Below are 23,237 nucleotides of genomic sequence, written 5' to 3'. Positions count from 1 at the left end.
TTACAGTACTTAGCATGTGTGATGTCATGTATATTGAAAAGTTCCTTTCAAAGAGCCCTTCAGCTAGTTAAGTGGAAGATAGATTAGCCACGGGGACTGATCTTATTTTACTTAGAGTTATGTAGCTTGTCAAATTACCAGTTTCAGAGAAGTGCCATATGACTGCTGGTAACACCCTTTATAGTTTCTAGTGACGTTTGTGAAGTGGTCTTCCTTGTAAGTGTTTTTGATCAGCCCCCTCTTCAGTAATTTAAATCAGCACTTTATGCTTGTACAGGAGCTGTTGGCGAGCTAGTTGGTGAATGTCTACTGTAGTCATGGTGAAATTGCGCAACAAACACGACACAAAAGTAAGAGGGACACATAGCACGGGACGGGCGCAAACTACAACTCTTTATTGAAAGAAAAAGGGAACAAATTTATACTCTCGGCCACTCAAGCGTTCATAGCTCAATCGCTTTCCACCCCTCCGCCATTAGAATTCATGAATGACATGTCTAATGGCAATACTCCAAACAACTTCCGTGTTCTGAGCGGCCTTTCTCAGATGAATGCGAAGCATGTGCTCAGCCATCCCTTTAGGGTACCGCGTGCTTCGAGTAATTGACTCTGCCTTGCTACAATTGACCGACTGCGTTTGCTAAGGCTCTTACCAGTTATTTTTAGTTAACCTTGTTTTAAGGTGTTTAGTCATACGTGCTGAGCCATGTCATTCATGAATTCTGATGGCGGAGGGGTGGAAAGCGATTGAGCTATGAACGCTTGAGTAGCCGAGAGTATAAATTTGTTCCCTTTTTCCTTCAATAAAGAGTTCCCGTGCTACGTGTCCCTCTTACTTTTGTGTCGTGTTTGTTGCGCAATTTCACCATGACTTTATGCTTGTGTTTACGTGTATATTTAGGAGCCGTATAAGCTGAAATTTACTTTTTCTTTCACTGTTGAAACTACAACTGAGTAATATTGTTTAATTTCCCCGAAGGTTTTTAAGACAAAGGAAAAGGCGGACTTGGTCCCGAAAGAAACAGGGGTTAATATTAAAAACTTCCTCATCGAAATCAAGAAGACGAAATGGACATGCGTAGCACATGTAATGCGAACACAAGATTGCCGATGTCTCCACAATCCCCTAGCATAAGCGGGTCGGGGGCAAGAAGCAGAAGCTAGGGCGGAATCAATAACTAAAATTTGTTGCTATAAGGCAAGCATGAGGCAAATGGCACGTTTAGTGAAAAAGATATTGGATACGTATGTCTCCAACATTAGGTCTAATGGGTTTAATGAAGGCCAATCAGTGAGAAACAGGCTCAGAAGCATTGATGGAAAAGGGCAGCCCACAAGTAATAATCGATTTTAGGGCCCCTTGTGACAGCTTCAATTTTTCCCCTTTAGTGAACTCAAGCGTCAAGGTATGGCACCTGAGCCTAAAGTATCGAACAATTGATGCTCCATGCAAGCATCTCAACCTGGCTTTCTATAATAATGAGGATACATGATTACTAATCTGGTTGTGATAGTCAGCGCAGTCTCTGCTCGGGAATGCGCACTCAAGAAAATCTGCAATGAAGTTTTCTTGTCGCATCATGTGCCAAGGTGATAAGGTTTTAGTTGCAAAATTTTTCTTGTACTTTATTGTACAAGAAATATTTTGTATATAGTGAAGTATAGTGTTTCAAAACGTGATGACTGCTTTATTAAAGCGTGGTAATCCATCTACGAGGCACATTTGTCCCTTTAATAAAGAGCTGTATAAGGAGTAACATCATCAGAACGCCATGTCTTGATGCAGAACAGAATCGTCATCTTCAAGCTGAATTCTAGAGCCGTAACCCTGCCTCTTTGAAGATTTCACTGCCTGACGAATTATGAACCATGTGCGGTAAAAGCCAACAACCTTCCGCCGATTGCAAATCATCCGATTTATGCAAACAAAAAACATTTTGTTTATAGATTACGGGTGTCATAGCCTTCCTCGGCAAAGCCATCTCTTTAGAGGCTGATATTAACATCTACTGCGAACAAGACTAAAATTCTACCCTCTAGATATAAGTCCTACCTCTCAGCTTAAAATGTGTGAGACAAAATGCAATCGTATTAGTTCGATTATAATCTGACCAGTGATTCTCTCTACGGAGGCGCTTTAGCGGCATTATTGTTCATTCTTAATACGCAAATATTCATATATTGCATTCGTTATATGCGAAGTAACTTGGATTGTTTTCTTGTATGTATAACTGCAGCTGATGTTTCTGATGCACAATTCACGAAAGACAGGAAACGACGACTTCGGTAAGGAGCCTGTTATTTATTAATATGCCAGAATTTCAGTTAGAGTTCGGGGAGCATTATGTCTGCAATAAAAGCTTCATAAATTCAGTCTCCTTCATATTTATCTTATTATTCTAGGCGCAAATCAGTGATGTGAAATATGTCCAGTATTTTAAGTAAAATGGCGTTTCTGTCTTAAAGGGCAACTCCGGGGGCTTTTTGACATTCGAATATTCTAATAAAAGTTTTACTGTAGATGTTCCTCTCCATCCTGACGCATTCTACAAAATTTGGGCGCCGTACGATAATCCGTTCGTGCGCAACACGACTTTAAAATATGCTGTTTTCATGGCTTAATTTGAGACTATTTCTGCCGGCAACACTGAGTTTCTGACGTCACAAACAGTATACCGGCGTTACTGTCCACTTCCCGCATGATTATGAAATTGTGAGGCTTATATTGAACTACCTCAGACATTTTATGCAATGCTTCATGATTTCTATATTTTATTTTCACCATCCAACGCACGTACAAGTGTTTCTCTAATACTGAGTGTGACGTCACCATTTCGTCACCTGGGACGTCGTTTCTGGCCGTGAAAGCAGTTTCGGTTTCAATTTGCTGTTTTTTGTTTTTAAAAATACTTCTAATTGGAATTTCGAAAAACGGTTTTTTGTGTTCGAGTCAGGACGTGCCGAGGAATGTATTTCAACCAAAAAAACAGAATGATGGAAAAACCACCGGAGTTGACCTTTAAATGACGAAAGCTGTTTAAATAGGATTGCTCGTGCTCACAAACGCTTATTGCACATTCGTAAGTTTCAAAACGCTTGCTTTCCATAACAATTGCTATGGGAGAATACGTCACAAATGACGGAACTTGTCGATGTCCGGACGCAATTAAAATATGCCGATTTTAGAAGTCCCTGCGACGCGCTGAGTGGTATTTTCGAATACGAAGACAGTTTGATTTATCGCCGCCATCTGTTTCGTTTTCGGATTTTCTGAAACGAAGCCGCCCACGTAAACGTCAACCCAACGTTGTTATATATTATCACGTACTCTAACACAATTGTCCAGATTCTTTAGGATGGTTTTCACATTTTCTTACTAAATCTTATTATTTCAGTGTAGCTATTTTCAACATGTACTGGTTATGCCAATAACCTGTATATTTCTGTAATTGTAGCAGCTGCCTCAATATTTGCTTCCAGCTTTACAGATATCGTTTAGTTTGTAGCAAATTTTTTTCGGAAATAATATGTCGGCTCACAAGAGACATTCTCGTACGTTAGTGAAGAAACCAGATTATCCAAGCGAAGTGTGGAAGGCCAAATACAGTAATACGGAAATATCTTCATGGTTTCGCTTTTGTTGTTCATCGTGGTGACGACTGTGGCTTTTATAATCACAGGGAGAGTGACCAGAGTGTCCTGCCTGATACGTGACGTAGATATAATCCTTTTATCGCCGGAACAGTTCCATTTTTTAATGAGACAGTGATAAACGCTCCATTCATGAAAAAATGTGGCATCCACGTTCTCGTCGCTATGAACGAAAACTCACGATCATAGAGCTCGTAGGTGGTAGCTGGAGGCTGACGCTACCTACTCGGGTCTCTCCTTTATATAGGAAGGTGATATCGGAATGAGTCTGCCAGGACCTTTGCATTCTTAGCCAGATCCGCTAACCTTAAGCCATCCAGACCCGCTAACCTTAAGCCATCCAGACACGTTTATACGGCCCGGATAAAACCGGGCTCTTTATGTGGAGTGGTAGCATAAGCTATCGCATAATTATTGAAAGGCACAGTTTATGTGCTAGTTCCTCTTATTTATTCAGCAGGCTAGCACTACATGCGTTCCTTTCTGTAAACCCATACTGTGAGGGCCATGTAGCCTGTCGAGAAACAACCGAGCGTCGTTTTGCAGCCTTAGTTGCGATGTCAGCGAAATCCGCTTGAGCCGGTCTGTTCCGCCTGGCTAGAGAAGAGGGATCATGTAAAGAAGATACCGCGTACGGTCAACCGAAGAGGATATGGTTCAGGCGGTTGCAAGCTAGAGGTGCGAAAAGAACTATGCACTGCTGACATGAGCTCCACATTAGCGATGCTTAAATGTCACATGACGCCCACAAATCAGGCACTTACCAGATATGTAAAACGGTGTGCAAACATCACCAATATTAGCTAGCAGCGAAATACTGTTGTTGCCATCTGGAGTCTGGATCCGAGGTGTGGAGGAACTTTAGAAGAAAGCGTAAAACCTGCTTTTTCCATGATTCCTTTGCGCGCAGGTAGACAATCTGAGGATGGGAATTGTGAGAAGCACCATTCTTCTTCAGGAAAGCGGAAAATGCGCATCTCCGCATTGGCCACTAGCAGCAGCGAAACGAAGTGGCGTCCGTGTGCTGTGCGATGTCAGCGCACGTTAAAAATCCCCAGGTGGTCGAAATTACTCCGCAGCCCTCCACTACGGCTCCCCTTTCTCTCTTTCCACTTTCACTCCCACCTTCCTCCCTTCCCTTACTGCGCGGTTCAGGTGTCCACAGAGCAAGTTTGACAGATACTGCGCCTTTCCCTTCCAGTGAACAAATTATATTATTAATAACCCTATTTACTCGAAGCATTATTCACCGCCACATTCGCAATAAAGGCGTAGTACAATGGGACACTCAGGCTTTTGTCTTTCACCACTTCAGTCGCCAAAGTGTCTCGTAATTTCTTAGTTGTAGGGGGCACGAGGTCGCGAATGGCATATATCTTTGCTGGATAGGGATCATAAGGTCCGCCTCTCACTATGTGTCCTAAGTACATAATGTGCGCCTGTGCAACCTGACACTTTTCCGGGCTCACTTTAAGCTTGGCGTGGCGTAACAAATAAAAAATAATTTAGGTGGCAGGTGTTCAGCCAAAGAGGAAGAGAAAATGGCGATGTCATAGTTATGCGGCAGCATAAGCCTAATGCTTCGATATGAGGGTGTGCATTATCAGCTGAAAGGTGGCTGTGGCGTCGTTTAGCCCGAATGATATGACTCGCCACGCATACTGTACCTCGTCGGTTACGAAAGCGGTCAGATGCTGGTACTCCGGAGCCACCGGCACCTGCTAGTATCCGCGTCACAAGTCGATAAGAGTGATATATCTAGAGCTTTCCCCTCTCCGGTTTAGCTTTGCGTGGGTATCATTGAAAAGGCATCCGTACGCGTCGCTGCGTTTAGAGCGCAATAGTCAGCACACGTACGTACAGGTCCATCCTTTTTACCCACACATACAACGGGATGGGCGCACTCGCTGTCCACTGAATACACCAGCCTAAGGTCTAGCCGCTTGTTTACCAGGCGGCTCACCTCAGTTCTAAATAATTCCGGCACGCGATACGGTAAAATCCGTTTGAGCTAGTGCTATTCGTGCAGCTCTATCTCATGTGCACCAGCCCCTGCGACTCCCGATGTCTCACAGAGCAAATCAGCGTAAGAGGCAATCACCTCCAAGATTTCGAGGCGGTTCTGAGTAGGTAGGTGTGCGAGTTTCACCGTATTTATCAGACAATCACCACATCTCTCAGGCACAGACCGAGGGATGTAGATTTCAGCAAACTCGTCGTCGTCCTCGAAAATTACTCCGACATGACTGACACTTGCGTAGTAGGGTAGCAGCCTGTTTGCGTGCACTACTGCTGTAGCCTTCTCTTCCTTGTCGAATCTGTACGAGTTCTGCCTCTCTCACGCGCTTACAACGAATGGACCAAGCCATTTCGGGGACATTTTACTGTCAGGGTTTGGGGCAAAGAGCAATATCTGGTCTCCGACGACAAACGTCTTGCTCCGCGCGCGCCTGTTATACGCCTGCGCGTAACTTCACCGACGTACGCTCGCCGTCAAACTCGCTACTTCTGCTGCTACTTCTAGCTGCTCTCGTAGCTGTCGCAAATACTGCGCAGGTTCTTTTGCGAGTCCGTCCGGGAGGGGTTACTGGCCTGTCCATATCCGCTGCAAAAAGGCTAGCGGTTCGATAGGGTTCCTACCTAATAAGAGCCGAAACGGCGCCACGCCTGTAGTATTATGGGGGATTTCCGTGTGCGCCCAGAGAACGAAAGAGATAAGGCTATTCTAGTTTTGAGGATTTTTCTCAATAACATGGAACAACATGTTCTTCGAAACGTGGTTCCACCTTTCTGCTGTCCCGTTGGTCTCCGGCTGCTGAGGAGTCGAACACCGTGAAGTTCGTTCCCTGATCTGAACAGACTACCTCAGGTGTGCCGGTGCGGCTGAAAATCGTAAGCAAGGCATCACATGTTTTTCTAGTGGTCGGGGATTGCAAGTAGAACACCGCCTGCCACCGCGTGCACAAGTCGACGAGGCAGAGGGCGTACTTGCGATGTCTGTCTGATGGAACAATGAGCGGCCCGATTATATTGACACTTACGACCTGAAACGAATGGACGTATCTGGTGAGAGGTGTGATGTGAACCCTGTCTTTGATTCGCCTGTCTGGATAGACTTGATAGCCGTGACAGGTCCTGCAGTGTTGCGCGACATCCCCTTCTAAGCCTGGCCAAACAAAGCTGTACTTAATCCTAGTGTTCGCCTTTTTTAAGACCCAAATGGCCTCCCCAAAGGGCCTCATGAGCAAGGGAGAGTACCTCTTCGAGCCTGCTAAGGGGGAGCACAAGCTGCTTCACTTTACTACCGGAGAGCGAGTCCCAGTGGTACAACAAGCCGTCTAAGACAAACATGCCGTCCTTCTCTGCCTTTTTTATCAGACCACGCTTCCTTTACTGTTTCGTCTGACGGATCGGAATAGCTGGCGCTGTATTTTGGGCTTCCTCCACGTCATCGTGGTTGGTGGCTTCGTTTTCCTTCTCCCTTTCTTCCCGATCAACCTCACACGGCCATTCCGTCGCTATGCCCATGCTCACCATCCGTAATTTTGTCTGCCTCAGGCCCCGCCACTGCTCCTCGTGCGAAGTAGAGCGTAGCTTTGTACTCTGCTCCGCCATGGAGACGGACGCGTTAACTGCTTCAGCCAGAGGGCCAGCCTTACTCGTAACAGTGCCTCGTAACGACTATCTATCTCCAAAAGCAGTTCTCAATCCTCCCTGGAGAACAAACAGTCCCCTTGTTCCACTACCTTATCAGAAAGCGCGCATACAATGTCCACTGCGTCGGGCCCGGCTATGCGTGTGGTCAGCCGCCTAATGCTAGCCGTAAGAGTGATAAGGTTTGCATCCATTGTCTCGCCAAAAGTCGAAACAAGCTTTATCGAGCCCGACGGCTCCCGACATGTACTCGGCAAGAGGTTTTCCCTAACCACGGTTATCTCGCTACCGGCATCAATTATAGCTGTCGCCGGTATCCCTGTGCACTCAATATCGATCTGCTGTAGCTCGTCGAATGACGGTGGGTTTTCATCTCTGCTTCCCAGTGTTGCCTGTGAGGTTGCTGACGTTAGTATTTCGCATGCCTCTACGTCGGCTACAGTTACTTTGTGAGCTCGAGCCCGTTTCTCCTTCTGCACGTTATGCGAAACGCGAGGGCATTCCTTGGCCCGATGGCCATATGCGCCAGAGAACGCTACCTCTGGTTCGGAGCCGGGATCACCTTGCTGCACTGGCTGGATGAGCGGACGCTTGTTGCAAAGTGGGTTGTCTCGGTGATGTGCATGGTCGCTGGTCGCCGAACCCTGTCGTACTGCGCCAGTGATGATCAGTGTCGTTTTGCGAAGGTTCAGAAGGGTGATTCGGCACTACCGAGAAATATATCAAGGTAGTCTTGATGTTGAAGAGGGAAGATATATTTCCAGATTATATAAATCAGACAACTGAAGTTACACTGGTGGCCTTACATAGAGCTGCCACCGCCTTAGCAAAACGGTACTCTTATGCACAAACCGTATCTCACAAAAAGAACCGCTTAACTCACACAGACAAAAGTTGGGTTACACAGACAATGCTTTGCCATCCACCAATGTTCCATGTCGAATGCGCAAGTGTCTGACTTTCACTCTCTGCACTCCAGACTTCATGACATGTTCATAAACCTAATCTGAATATGGGCGTAAAGTAAAAGCATGGAATTTACTTTTTCGGTTTTCGCGTCGCATACCTTCATATTGCAGCGGAAACTTGATTTGTGTATTCCATGCTATAACACTAAACGTTACCGTTTAATTGAATGACAGGATGACTTTTTAGTGTGCTTTTTATGCATTGTTTTGCAACAGCCTGCCTTCCCGCATCTGTCCTGTGTTACAGAGGAGCATACAAACTTAAAAATATTTGCTACGGCCCGTAACGCATTCCTTGTAGATTCTAGCAATCGCCATAGTCTAAGAAGAAGTGTGCGATTTGGTTTCAGTATCTTTGGTTGTACGTTTTACAAATATATTTCGAATAAAACCTTGACAACAAGTAAAGATAGAAAATAGAGCAGTCTCAAGTTTTAATAATATAGCGCGAGCGTAGACCAAACTGCCGGTCAGCGTGTTATAACGACGATAAGCGTGCAACACAGCGAGAGGTGACGCACGTGCGTGAAGTTGGAGTGTCGCCTGTGACGCTTTTCCAGTCACGATGGCGCAACCCCTGCAACAATATCTGCTCTCTTTAAAAAAAAAAAACGAAACGGCGGGCAGTAGAGCCCACGTGCTTTCTTAGGTTCCTCTTTTATCGTGTGTCCATCTCACAGAGCGCTGCTAAAAGCACAGCTATGTTCTATGTTTTGTGGGCGGTGATACAGAACTTTATATTATGTGCTATACAGTGTACAACGCGAAAAGGTGTGCCATGCTCGCTTCCTTCAAGAACTCATGGTAAACGAACGCGAAAGGTTGGTTGGTTGGTTTGTGGGGTTTAACGTCCCAAAGCAACTCAGGCTATGAGAGACGCCGTAGTGGAGGACTCTGGAAATTTCGACCACCTGGGGTTCTTTAACGTGCACTGACATCGCACAGCACACGGGCGCCTTGCTTTTCGCCTCCACCGAAATGCGGCCGCCGAGGCCGGGATTCGATCCTGCGTCCTTGGGAACAGTAGTCGAGCGCCGTAACCACTGCGCCACTCCGGCGGGGTGAACGCGAAAGGACAAAGACGAAAACGAAGACAACACGACACAAGCGCTCACTCGAAACTGAATTATTTATTCGGGAAAAATAGCTTAGGAGCACAAGGGAGGGGTAAAATACAAACAATTCCCGATGCCGCATCAGGGATCCTACTCTAGGCGTGAAAACACGCTCGTAATAAAGTGTGAAGTAAAGCAAAGAACACGTACCGATAAGAACAAGCACGCGGCAGACTAAGTTGTCATGAAGAAATGCAAATTCAAGGGTTGTTAGAGTGGCAGAAGGGGGGAGGGGGGGCTGACACTCTTGAGGTGGGAGGGTGAGGTGATAATCCAAATTTCCAGCTGCCTTGGGTGATAACTAATAAGCTCCGTACATGACAGTGGCATGTGGGTAATGACGAGTGCTCTCACAAGGGATGCTAATGCGCAACCAACTTGACGGGAACACAGAAGAGGACAACACAACAAGCGCACATTGTGTAATTTTATTCTCCTATGTTCACTTCAGGTTGTTTGGGCTTTTAACCTATAATGAATCACAAACATCCTCATCTGCTGTTCAGGCGAGTAGTACATGTACAGGAACGTGCAGCCAAAAAGAGAGCGCATGTGATGGATATTCCAACGAGGAAAAGAACTCTGCTCCCCACCGAGTGCAATGCGTCATCGATACGCGGAAGCGGGTACAAATCTTTTTGAGCTGTCTTGTTAAGCAGCCGGTTGTCTACGCAAAACTTTATGATTCAATTTTTTTTTCTTGACGAGAACTACTGAAGAGGTACACGGGCAATAGGAATTGGTTCAATTACGCCGAGCTCATGTATGTAGGCGATATGATTATTTATTCCATCAAGGTTCGCGGGTGATACGCAGTACAGGCGCTGGTGTAAGGGGGCATGCGTAACGGTAACGATGTGTTGAACGACAATGGTTAATCGGCCGAACAGTGCTTTCGGGAAGTCAACGCACGAAAACAACGAAACAGTGCGATGAGCTGATCATGATGGGTGAGCGAAAGGCTTCTGGCAATGGCTGGAACTTATCATGCAACTGAAATGAAGGGAAGGTGTTTTTTCAGCAAGATAGGTAATGGCGTTGACTTGGAGGGGAAGAGTGTCATAGAAACCTGCGTGCGCAGTAGTAGTGCCAATGTATTCAACAGCCGCGGCATTCACTACGCAATCCGGAAGACGGGCAGGGTAGATCTAGAGTAGAGGTCCAGCTGCCACGTTTCATGCACTATAAACGAACATTTTTCTGATCGTCGCATGGCTGCACTAATTTTGCACTAATCTGCAATGCTATGACAATATTCTCGTCAAAATTAAGAAGAAATGGATATGGATAAGACATATAAAGCAAAGGCAATATAGCGAACATCTCCAGGAAAAGAAGCAAAGAGGGGGGGGGGGGGGGGGAACGCATGTTATTTGGCCGGAATAAATGAAATTTGCGCGCATAAGTGGAAGAATGAATCAAAGGACGCGCAGAGTTTCTTAAGGGCTATTGCAAACGCTTCTGGCATACAGTTAGCCTAATAAGGTTGATAATTGTGGCGAAACAAGAACGCAGCTTCAGGGGAGAACAGGTTGAGAGGAAAAATGTGGAAGATTGTATAGCGAACTTCGTGCCGATAAAAATTAATGCATGACCATTTGTTGTATTTTTTGTTTTCCTCTTCAGAAAACAAGCACATCCAAATATGGAAGCTCAAATAAAATTTTGAAACAATGTTTTGTTTTTTTGCCCGCACGCATCAAACGAGATTTTTATTTGAACGATGGCCCCGTATTCGACAAATGAGTTGTGAAATTCAGTGCAGCCTCTGCTAAGGGATTTACATTGAATAAAATCTGCATTGACATTTCGTTGCGTAAATGACAGGCCAAGGCGCTGCCTTTTTTATTTGTAGAAATATCTTTGCCTAATAAAGCAACGTTTGTCGTGAAAGTGACATCTTCTTTATTACGGTGCGGTATTCCTTCTTCGCAGGCACATTTGACATTCTCCTAAAGGTGCTTATAATATTAAATGTCACCCAACAGCCTGTCCTGGCCTTCATGTAACAGAGAGGTGCCGTTGTCAAGCTGATTCCCCAAGCTGTTCACAGCCTCTTTGAAACATTTCGCTATTTGCCAAAGTATGGGCCATGGCGCTAAAAGCGCCTTGAGGCAGTTTCAAATTGCAAGATTTATGTAAACTGTAAAAAATAAAACTTTCTTCTCTAACCACATCGAATGTCACAACGTTATTGAGAAAAACCATTGCTTTAGATGCAAAGAGTGACACTTGCATAAAACGAAAGAAAATCAGCCGCCCTCTACAGAGAGCACATAGCTATCAACCCTAAATACTTGGATAAAATACAAAGGGTGTTCTCCCATCATAGTCTGAAGAGGTATAAGCTCCTCACAGGCACTTCTTTTGCTGCATTGTACATAATATTTTAAAGTTTCAATATAATGTGATCTGTATATAAAAAAAAAAACAATCTCGATATTTCCCGTAACCACAGGTGATTTCTCTGACGCAAATTTCCCTAAAGAATGGGGAAAACGACGAATGTGAAGAGCCTGGCTATTATCAATACATCAGCATTTTAGGTTTAGATCGAGGCACAGTGTTTCTGCAATAAGGGTTTTGTAAAGACAATCTGTTTCATATTCATCATATTTCTGAAATAAACAGTACGAAATAAATGGGCTATGTAAGGCGAATTCGCCTTCCTGGTTTGGACATAGGCTTTCCGGCCAGGCGCAATAAATGACCATTAAAAGCGTTTCTTCTGTACGCAACGCTAATTGCGTATTATTCTTCATCCCCCCCCCCCCCCATATGTTGAAAATGCTTCTTTCTATTAATATAGTCATTAGGGAGCATACGTCACGAATAATGGAAATTGTCAACATCAGAATGCATTTAAGCTATGTGTAGTGTAGACTGTAGCAGAGTCATTTTTGTGGAGCCGAGTGTTCGAATATGAAGACAGTTTGCTTTATCGTTGCCATTTTTCTTTTCGCTTTTGGTGAAGCGAAGCCACCCAGGTAAGAATCGAGCCAACTTTCTTATCTTGCCCGTACAATTATCTTGCCTTCCGCATTTTCTTCCTTACCCTTATCATCTTTACTGCTGATTTTATTCAAATGTGCAGTTAATGTCAAGTGTGTGTATACATACCTGTGTAACTACAGCATCTGCTTAACGAAGGCTGACAAATTGGTTCGACATTTAGGACAATTAGATTCCCGCAAAAATAATTCATAAGCGATATGTAGGCAGATGTGCGACGATCTCTTATGGTATTTCAGCAAACGGGTCGTCAACGCTGAATGCGGAAACAGGAAAATAGTATAGCGGGAGTAGTTTCTTGATTTCACTTTTACGTAAGCACGGTGACCCCTAAGCTTTTGTGACTGAAATGAGGTAGATTAAAGGATCCTGCTTCATAGGTGGCTTATATGTTTATACGTGTTCATGTTCTGACCGGGAGGTTTTCATCCTTTTTTTGTGCACTGCCATTAGACGTACACTTTCTACAAAGCCATGCTGTGCGCTGTGTGAGACATGAAGCCTGGAGAGAATATCCGAGTGTAGTTTGCTGCGTGAGAGGTGAAAGAAGCGAAAACCTCGACGGCTAAGTAAGCCTGTCTGTTTCTACCGGCGAGAGTAAAGACAGCTTGTCATGAAGGCACCGTTTGTGGGCAACAGGAGAGGATGCAGTTAAGGTTGCTGTTGCTGGCTGCAGGTGGGGTTAGCCTGGTGGATTCTGCCGGCTATCGCTCAATCATGGAAGCACACATATATGTCAAATGCGCTTCACAAATTGAGCTTATACCTGAGACCTGGCATAACTGCAACGAATAGTAAATGGTCAACTCCTTGTGTCACCTTGTGGAGTCAAAAAGAGAATTTATTGTGTACATACATACAAAAACCCACATTACTCAAAGTTATATATATATATATATATATATATATATATATATATATATATATATATATATATATATATATATATATTAGCGATATCAAACATTTTCAAGGCAACTGATTAAAAGTAGTACGTTCAAAGAGTCACATAGAAAAACTTAAAACATGTTTGGTGCAGTAGTAAGACGCTCGACCACAGTCCGGAATACCCGGGTTCGTACCCGACCTCGGCGGCTGCGTTTCGGTGCAGGCGAAACGAAGAGTCGTCCGTGTGCTGTGCGATGCCAGTGCACGTTAAAGAACCCCAGGTGGTCGAAATTTCCGGAGTCCTCCACTACGGCGTCTCTAATAGCCTGAGTCGCTTTGGGACGTTAAACCCCACAAACCAAACCCCAAACCAAACCAAAACATGTTTATTTCGACGTTTCGGTCGTAGCACGACCTTTCTCTTCAGCCGTGCTACGATTGAAACGTCGAAATAAACATGTTTTAAGTTTTTCAATGTGACTCTTTCAACATACTGTATATATATATATATATTATATATATATATATATATATATATATATATATATATATATATATATATATATATATATATATATATATATATATATATATATATATATATATATATATATATATGCACGTTATTTACGAATATGTTTGAACAGAAGCCGTACAATGTTATTCTGTACCGTATCAATGACTCTCTAAGTGGCTGATAAGTTAGTTTTCTGTACTCGAGAAGTGTAAAAAATTTCATATATGCAGCTGCGAAGCTATAGCACGCTACTTCATGGAAAGTTGGTATGGCGCTGAAAATTTGTGATCCAAGATAGCACGCAGATACTTTGCAGTTCTGCTATTTTTCAGTGGCACGCATGTGCTATCACACTCATCAGATGTAACGGTGATATGAATGGCACCCACTGCTGCCCTTCGATTAGGTGTTAGACCGCCGCCATTGAGGTCTTGACAAGGCCTGCGCAGCCCATCATCGAACGACAGGACTGAGAATTGACGATAAAGTGCCAGCAAATGAAGCAGCGAGCGCAGACCTCAGACTAGTTACCTGGTACGCCTTCGCCGCGTTACATAGACTCATATGCGCAGATTGATTTGCTGACAATGTGTCGCCCATTCTGTAGTCGTGATGTTCACTGCTGTGAAGGAAGGTAATTCACCCGCCTTGTTAAATACTTGTTGATGATGGTTACACACGGTATTCTTAAACCGTACAAGTATGTTTGTACTGATTTTTAGTATATTTATTTATATATAAGCTCTATATTTATATATAAGCTCTATATTTATATAGCTCTATATATAGCCATAGTTATGTAGCTCTATATTTGTCATGTGGCCTTTCAAATAATTAGGTAGCGGACGACTGTACGCCAATGAATATCATTGAAATATTAGAAGCTAAAATTAATGGATGAGTCATTGCGTTCGCTGTGAAGTTCATGTAAACTTACGAAGACCCGTAAGGCGAGACGTACACTGCCGTTTTGAAGATACCCCGTCGTACAACCAAAGGCGGTTTATTCTCCCATTGATGCTCTATTAGGCCCCCATCAAGCTCCGACGAAATAAAACTGGTTATAAGATACAATCTGCTTACTTGGTTTTGCTGATAACGTCCAAAAGCTGCATTAAGAACAGAGCTAAAATATTTAAATGATCCATAATGTGCTTTCAACTTTTTCAGAGTACATCATGTTACTTACCCTGCAGCCATTAACAATCACCTAGTACAGTGTCGCTTCAAGCCGGTAAGGAAGAAATATATTCTTTGCACTCGCATTCTTGGTTTTCCATCTCAGATTATATGTTTTGTATCAAGAAATCAATGCGCTCTATGAGGTTCATCGGTAGTATTAAAAACAGATAAGCAAAACGATATATATCCCTAATTATATTCTCTTTGTTATTTCCATTTCATGGTCCCGATCTGTGGTTACTACCTGTCCTAAGTAGATATATTCGCCGACTACTCCCACCGCTTGGCCACCTAACGTAAACTGCTATTCCTTCCAGAGGCTGTTGAACATTACCTTAGTCTTCTGCATATTGATTTTCAAGCCTACCTTTCTACTTTTTCTGTCTAGGTCATCAATCATTATTTGCAGTTCATCCCCCGAGTTGCTTAGCAAGCCAATGTCATCAGCAAATCGCAGATTACTGAGGTATTCTCCATCTACCCTTATCCCTAACTGCTCCCATTCCAAGTCTCTGAATACTTCCTCTAAGCAAGCTGTTAGTAGTACTGGGAAGATTGTGTCTCCTTGCCTAACAGCTTTCTTCATTGGAATTTTGTTACTTTCTTTATGGAGAACTATGATTGGTGTGCAGCCACTATATATATATATATATATATATATATTTCTTTTTTTTTTTTTGACGAGTGGAAACCACGCACCAGGGGCAACACGACATCGAAATCGATGGCCACTGCTTAATGGCTACACTCTACCCTCAACATCATTTTTGTTCACACACCGAGACACTTCGTTCTTTACTTGCTAAATGCGAGCATGGGACACCAGATAACATTACGCCCGCCGCAGAAGCATAGTCCCGGTGCGTTCGAAGTAAATGAAGCAGGGCGTGAATAATATGGCTCGAGTCGTGCCACATAGACAATGTCGAAAGCTCGTTGTGCAGACGATTTCATGTTCAGAGGTTCGATTTCGTATGTGACGTCGGTGACTCGGTGCAAGGTACGGTAGGGGCCTGTGTAGCTCTTTTTTCGGTTGTGTTGAGATTTTTTGCACATAGTCAACTAAGGCCATCATGCGCCAAACTCAAGGTAAAGCACTTGTTAAAATAACTCAGAGTTTGTTTATTAGCTTTACTGCTTTAAAAAAAAATAAAAAATAGACGAAATTTCGACAATGACATTCTCTCCTAGCAAAAGACTTGGATCAAATGGAATGTGTTTATTATAGAAACACATAAAATGTTTCCTCCTGATTTTCTCATATTTTGTGCATGATATTAAAATGTGGTTTACTGTCAGTTGTTCATTGCATATCTCACATGCAGGTTTTTCTTGTCAGAGGAGTATGAAGTTGTGTGTGAGATGTGTATCTCCAATGCGGGGGCGACACAGGATCCCTTCAAAAAAAGCGCTCTTTATGACTCGATGACCTCCATTCTTGAACTATAGGTTTTACTAAGTGTAGCTTGTTATTTGTTTCATTATCCCATGAAGCCTGTCATTTAGCTCTTAGTTTAGTCATTATAAATGTTGTGCAGTCTTTACGGGGTATGTTGACATGATTGATTTCAGTGTAATGTGCTCGTGATGCAGATTCATCCGCTTTTTCATTCCCCCTGATCCCCACGTGGCTGGGGACCCAGCACATTTTTATAATCTGTCCTTTTTTATTGGCTTTTACGACATTGTGGATCATATCTCCAGTTAAGGGCTCTGTTGCCTTTTTGTGGTGCAGTCCTGCAGTTACACTTAAAGAGTCAGAGTAAATAACACTGTTTTTATATTTTCTTGCATAATGTTTTCAACCGCTATACAGACTGCATAACATTCCGCAGTGAAAATTGATGAACATTCAGGTAGTCGCACTGTTGTTCCCATTTGTCGTGAAATACTGCACTTCCAAAAGACTTTTTTTTGTTTTAGAACCATCAGTATAAAATGCTGTATATTGCTTGTATGTTCAGTCTACTGCGATAAACTCCGGTAATATGTGTTCACAAGGGGTTTGCTTTCTAGGAAACCGTGTGAGCGTGAAGTTGCATATATCGGGAAAGCTGTACCATGGCAGAAGTAGGTTAGGTGTGTGTGCAACATACGGAAGAGTATTCAGTATGTTCAAATCTCTGCATATTTCTTCAAAGCGAAGGATTAGTGGTCTGATAGCTTGACGTTTGTTGCTGAATAGTGTTCTGGATGCTGCTGTTATAACGACAGTGTAACAGAGGTGTTTCGGGAGGGAACTTATTTTTAATAGGTACGCGCAGGTAAGCTTCCTTCTTCTATCTTCAAGGGGCGGTTCATCAGTTTCTACATACAGACTACTTACGGGGGACGTTCTGTATGCCCCGGCTGACAGTCGAAGGCCTAAGTTATATACTGGGCCCAGTCTTTGTTTTAAATATGATGGTCTAGGGGAGCCATAGACAATGCATCCATAATCTAACCAGGAGCGCACTACAGAGCGGTATATATGCAAAAGGCAAGTCCTATCGAGCCCCAGCGTTTTCTTAAGAGTCTCTTTAGAATGTTAAGGGCTTGGGAGGCCTTTTTCTTTAGCTTGTTTATTTTGTGGCAGGAACGTAATCTGTCAAATGTTATACCAAGAAATTTATGCCCTTGTTTTACTGGCAGTCCAGCTCCATTTAAGTATAAAGTTGGATCCGTCTGTAGGCCTCTCTTAAGTGAAAAAAGAACAGCTACTGTTTTTTGAGGGGAGAATTTAAACCCATTTCTGTCTGCCCTTGTAGGATGATATGCTGGATGATGGACAGGCATGGTAGACACAACAAGCAATGTAGTGCTTAAAAACATCCCTGTGGTACGCCATTCTCTTGGATAAATGTTTTTGACATAGTTGTACCTAGACGAACAAATAAATGAGCGGTTAGAGAGGAAGTCACTCAAAATGTTTAGCATCCTTCCACGGATGCCCAAGTCTGCAACGTCACGCAATATTCCGAACCTCGAAGTTGTGTCGTATGCCTTTTCGAAATCGAAGCAAAGAAGCCAACAGTCGGTGAGGCCAAGGAAAGCTTTTGGGATTGTACTTTGTCTTTTTTTTATTTTTACTTCGGTAATCACATAAACAAGTAATGTAATATGTTTAGGGAAAGATAAACACAAAGTAGAAGGAAAAACAAACATGACAATGGTGGGAACCGAACCCACGACCTCCGAATATCGCGTCCGGCGCTCTTCCAACTCAGCTACATTGGCCACTGTCCCACCTGCTACTTTCTTGGGTATTAATGTTGTCTGTATACGAACGTTGAGAGTGCTCACCAGCGCCGCCCTAAACCATAGCGGTGGACGTGGAACGTCCTTTGTTAAAGCCAGCGTCACGTAGAACGTGATCAAGAGCGAGGGCGAAAGCTGTGCTAAAACCCTCTTACGCTACCTATGGCTTCAAGACTGCCAGAACCGAGACCCCCGTAGGCTACAAGCAATAAATGAAGGGCAAATGAGGGTACTCGATATAATACATGAAGGAAAGAAGCCAACAGTCGGCGAGGAAAAGGAAAGCATTGGGGATTGTACTTTGTCTTTTTTTTTTATTTTTACTTCGGTAATCACATAAACTAGTAATGTAATCTGTTTAGGGGAAAGATAAACACAAAGTCGAAGGAAAAACAAACGTGCCAATGGTGGGAACCGAACTCACGACCTCCGAATATCGCGTCCGGTGCTCTTCCAACTGGGCTACATCGGCTGCTGTCGCACCTGCTACTTTCTTGGGTATTAATGTTGTCTGTATACGAGCCTTGAGAGTGTTCACCAGTGCCTCTCTAAACCATAGCGGTGGACGTGGAAAGTCCTTCTGTTACCGCCAGCGTCACGTAGAACGTGATCAAGAGCGAGGGCGAAAGCTGTGCTAGAACCCTCTTACGCTACCTATGGCTTCAATACTGCAAGAACCGAGACCCCCGTAGGCTACAAACAGATAAATGAAAATCTGCTTGTTGCCGAGTTGCCTTGCTAAGCAACTCGGGGGATGAACTGCAAATAATGATTGATGACCTAGACAAGAAAAGTAGAAAGATAGGCTTGGAAATCAATATGCAGAAGACTAAGGTAATGTTCAACAGCCTCGGGAAGGAACAGCAGTTTACATTAGGTAGCGAAGTACTGGAAGTAGTAAGCGAATATGTCTACTTAGGACAGGTAGTAACCGCAGACCGGACCATAAAAAGGAAATAACAAGAAGAATAAGATTGGCATGGAGCGCATCTTGCAAGCACTCGCAGATTATGACTAGCCGCTTACCGGTATCGCTCAAGAGGAAAGTATACAACAGTTGAATCTTACTGTACTCACCTATGGGGCTGAAACGTTGAGGCTAACCAAGAGAGTTCTGCTTAAGTTGAGGACAACCCAGAGGGCTATGGAACGAAAACTGGTAGGGTTAACATTAAAAGATAGGAAGCGTGCACAGTGGGTCAGAGAAATAACTCAAGTTACCGACATTCTAGTGGAAAGTAAGAAGAAGAAATGGACATGGGCAGGACATGTAGTGCGAAGAGAGGATAACCGATGGTCGCTTAGGGTAACAAACTGAATTCCAAGGGAAGGAAAGCGTAGCAGGGGGCGGCAGAAAGTTAGGTGGGCGGATGAGATTAGGAAGTTCGCAGGGGTCAAGTGGATGCAACTAGCACAGAACCGGGTTAAGTGGAGAATATGGGTGAGGCTTTCGCCCTGCAGTGGGTATAGTCAAGCTGATGATGAGAAATCTTATTGATCGCAGTCGCACAAGATATCAGGGCAGCAACGTGAGGAAAAGCATGAGGTTCAGAGAACACGTAAGCGAGATCAGGGTCCAGCTCCTCAATGTAGCCGAGGCACTCGCCTCTAAGCACAGCCGTCGGGCAGGGAAACAGGTTGGAGGCATAGATGGCACTGCTGCCATCGGAAATCGTGAGAACGACGAAAGAAAGAAGGCGGTGATAGAAGGTGGAGTGTCTCTGGGCGTACAGAGGACAGGTACTAACGTGCTGTAAGGACTAGGGAGGGCAGAGGTCGAATAAGGAAAACTATAAGATGTCGGTGTTTTCAGCTACAAGGAATTTAACAAGACTCACAGGCAGGTCGCAGAGGGAAACATTTCACACGGGGAAAGCGCAACTTCATCACGGGCACAATAAATCTAGCATTGTAGGTGGAGAGGAAGTCGTAGCGGAGGATGATATCATGAGAGCAGTCATACAGCCCCACCATCTCAACGATATGCGCAATCTCTGGTATAGAAACTCGTGCCGTGCACACTGCCATGGGGTTGACGCACTGTGAGCTGGCTGTACGCAGCTAGAAGGAAAAAAGCGGCGTCGTGACCTTGCGAATTTTACTGCGAAAGGAATAAATAATGACGGACGTGCCAGCAACTGTATCCACCAGCGCGAGAACAAAAAAAACTTCGACGAATGCTTCGATCACATTCGCAGAAGAAGACGGAGCACCTGACAAGTTTGTCAAACGCGCAGTTCTTAATAGCCTCAGGCATTTCCGCATTCAATTTTATCCTTGGATAAAATTGAATGCCGTAGTACCTGAAGGGTCAATTGTGAGGCCTAGGGACAAGACATGGTAAAACAAAGCAACTGTAGTCGAAACGTTTGCTTCTACTCTCAGGCCCGTGCCTTGAAACAGCATTGAGGCATTCGCGTTCCGCATCCGCGATCGGCGTTCCAGACTTCCTTGTGCTGTGCTAAAGGTGCTGCGACCTTGCCCAATCCTTCAGCTTTCAACAACCTTAGATTTCTCTTGTAGCATTTTATTGCACAGTTTTGAGTCATTTCTGCCGAACACGATCTGATCTCTGATCAAGGTATCACGTTGGTCACCGAAATTGCACTACTGAACCCGTTTCTTTAGGTCCCGAACAAACTTCTCGAACCGCTCTCCCTCGACCTGCATACGCGTGCAAAATACGTAGGGTTCGTGAACTGCATTGCTCACCTCGGCGCAGTAAGATTAAAACTTCCCAACCAGCGTTTCGTAGTCATCCTTGCTTCCTGCAGCCTCGATCTTGAAAGTGTTGAACAAGTCCAGCGCTTCATCGCCGGCTATGCTCAGCAGTATAGCTGCTTTTGCAGCTTTACTGCGTGGTGTTCCTCCGTCGTGGTTGCCTGCAGGTAGAGGTCAACTTTCTGCTTGAAGCATCTCCAGTTTTTCGAGATGCTCCCTGTCATTTTCAATGGTGGCGGCGCTCTTACAAGTTTTATCGGTGTCGGTACGTCGCTCAAAATGACTTCTTCAGCACGAAATGGCCACACCTCTGACATCATGTATCAAGAACATTGTAATGTATCGTGACGTGAAGCTATCAAGAGACCGAGGTGTCTACATAGTGACAGGAACAAGAAGAACACGAATGGTTTATTGGCAGGCCTTTTTATACTAGCCGTGGGCAGCGATGTAGGCGGCACTGCGATAGTAAAGCAGTACAGCGCCTTTCCGATAAAAACACCCTACTAAGCACCTGCGAACACGCTGCAGTTGACCTGAGCGTCGCAGACGTGCATAGCTGTTCAACACGTCGCATCCTCTCACACTTGCAGGGATTGTGGGCGGGTGTCGGCTGCACACTACCAATATACATTCAGTAGACACTTCCCCCGATGACCGAATGCTTTCACACATATATGTCGGACGTATTTGCCTACTGTTGTGGGTGAAATTATAAAGTAATGCGTAGTTGAGGCCACTGAAGTTGACAGTGTCCATGGTGAACTAACAGTTCACCGTTCAGCAGGAAAATCACACTTCCCCATTTTACCGAATTCAATACAAGAGAGGTGTAATGATGTATAAATAAGTTTGCACACCCATATATATCAGATTAAGCTATCACAGACCATGATCACCAAAAGGCAGTGGCGGCCACTCAGCCATCATCCACATTCTTCCTGAGCTGCCCTCGCCTGCGGCAGACGTCTGAACGGAGTACCGATTATACCATAACGTGTGCAAACTGCGCATAAGTCTGTTTAGTAGTGGAAAGGGCGATAATCACTTTTCAGGACTATTTTTACCAACTGCTTCGTCATCGTCATCCGCACTATCATCATCAGCACTTGGCTGGGTCTTCTACTGTCCACCGGTTATAAAGGGGTACGTAAGTCTCACAACCAATCCAATCATCATCATCGCTAATATCATCAAATGCACCGCTATCACCATCATTATCACTAGCTGCAACACATTACCATTGCTACTATCATCCTTATATTTATCACTGACTGCATCGTTATTGGCGGCGCTACTATCATTCTCACATCAGACAAGGAGAATTAGAATCATTTTCTCACGACCCCGGCTAGGTGGTTTGTGTTCGGCTGGAGAATTCAGGATAGTGGGTCGATTTCCAGTGACTTCAGAATGTTTTGTTTAGTTCGCGCGAACATTTCTGCAGCCTATAAGCCAAGAAAGACTCACCTAATACCTGGCTAGCATTGCCATATGAAACGCACCTTTCATCTTTATTCCCTTTTCCAAAGTCGATAAAGCTGTGCGTCCGGTTTCGCACACTTGCTATGGGGCTCTTATATAATCTGAATGACGAGGGCGTCTATTTAATTTCAGTGCGACCCATCGAGGAAGCGAACCGGGTGCCCACCAGGTTGTGTCTGCCGGACACATCCCTACCATACGGCAGTGCATTTCTGCGCGATACGAGGAGTGCCAGTGCCCCCTAGCGTCTACAGCCCACAATACAGACACTTGATTATGTCACAACAACGTAGATAATCTACACGTCTTGAGCGTTCGCTGTTAAGATTGAATAAACGGTTTGCAGCAAGCACCATCAATGTTTCCATTTATTTTCTTGCCTGATGTCGAAGAAGAGTTTAAATGCGATTGTCCTTAATGTTTTTCCGCTGTTTTGTTTATTATACAAAACAAACATATTCCTTACTTTTCATGCTTAGTATTTCCTGGCAAGAAAGCAACTCTCTATATAACACTCATTACGTGTTTTCTGTGCTCTATGTAGAGACTCAATTGCGCTTCTCTAGAGTGTTCGATTCGTGATATGCGGTGGTTGTAAATTAAAATCTCAAACGATGTACTAGTTTTCGTTTGTGTTACTTGCTCTCTGGCGTAGCCGCATAGTCGCGCTAACCGCAGAACCATAAACGCTGTGTTTTTAAAAAGGCAGCTGGGTAACATTTATCTGAATTGGCTTAGCGGCAAAAAGCTCGAGCCTTCTAAGCAAGTGTGATCGACTGTACACTAGCATAGCCTCCGTTCTACTCT

The 23,237-nt window shown here is 44.1% G+C and overlaps 1 long non-coding RNA gene across 3 annotated transcripts; it reads left to right on the top strand.

The window, feature by feature from the left end:
• The first annotated feature begins 66 nt into the window (after nt 1-66).
• LOC146172918 (uncharacterized) lies at nt 67-22,778 on the top strand. 3 transcript variants are annotated; one of them, XR_014701747.1, is made up of 4 exons: nt 67-216; nt 2,238-2,286; nt 14,976-15,039; nt 22,563-22,778. It is a non-coding gene; the product is annotated as an uncharacterized LOC146172918 (long non-coding RNA). The 3 variants fall into 3 exon arrangements; XR_014701745.1 differs by having other exon boundaries at nt 77-168; XR_014701746.1 differs by lacking the exons at nt 14,976-15,039; nt 22,563-22,778 and adding an exon at nt 11,324-11,558.
• Nucleotides 22,779-23,237: the final 459 nt, after the last annotated feature.

The sequence above is a fragment of the Amblyomma maculatum genome, chromosome 11 (genome assembly GCF_055883805.1).
Source record: "Amblyomma maculatum isolate TAMU_Amacu chromosome 11, ASM5588380v1, whole genome shotgun sequence".
NCBI classification, from domain to species: domain Eukaryota; kingdom Metazoa; phylum Arthropoda; class Arachnida; order Ixodida; family Ixodidae; genus Amblyomma; species Amblyomma maculatum.
The sequence above is the reverse complement of the archived record's forward strand: the minus strand, read 5'-3'. Positions and strand labels throughout refer to the sequence as shown.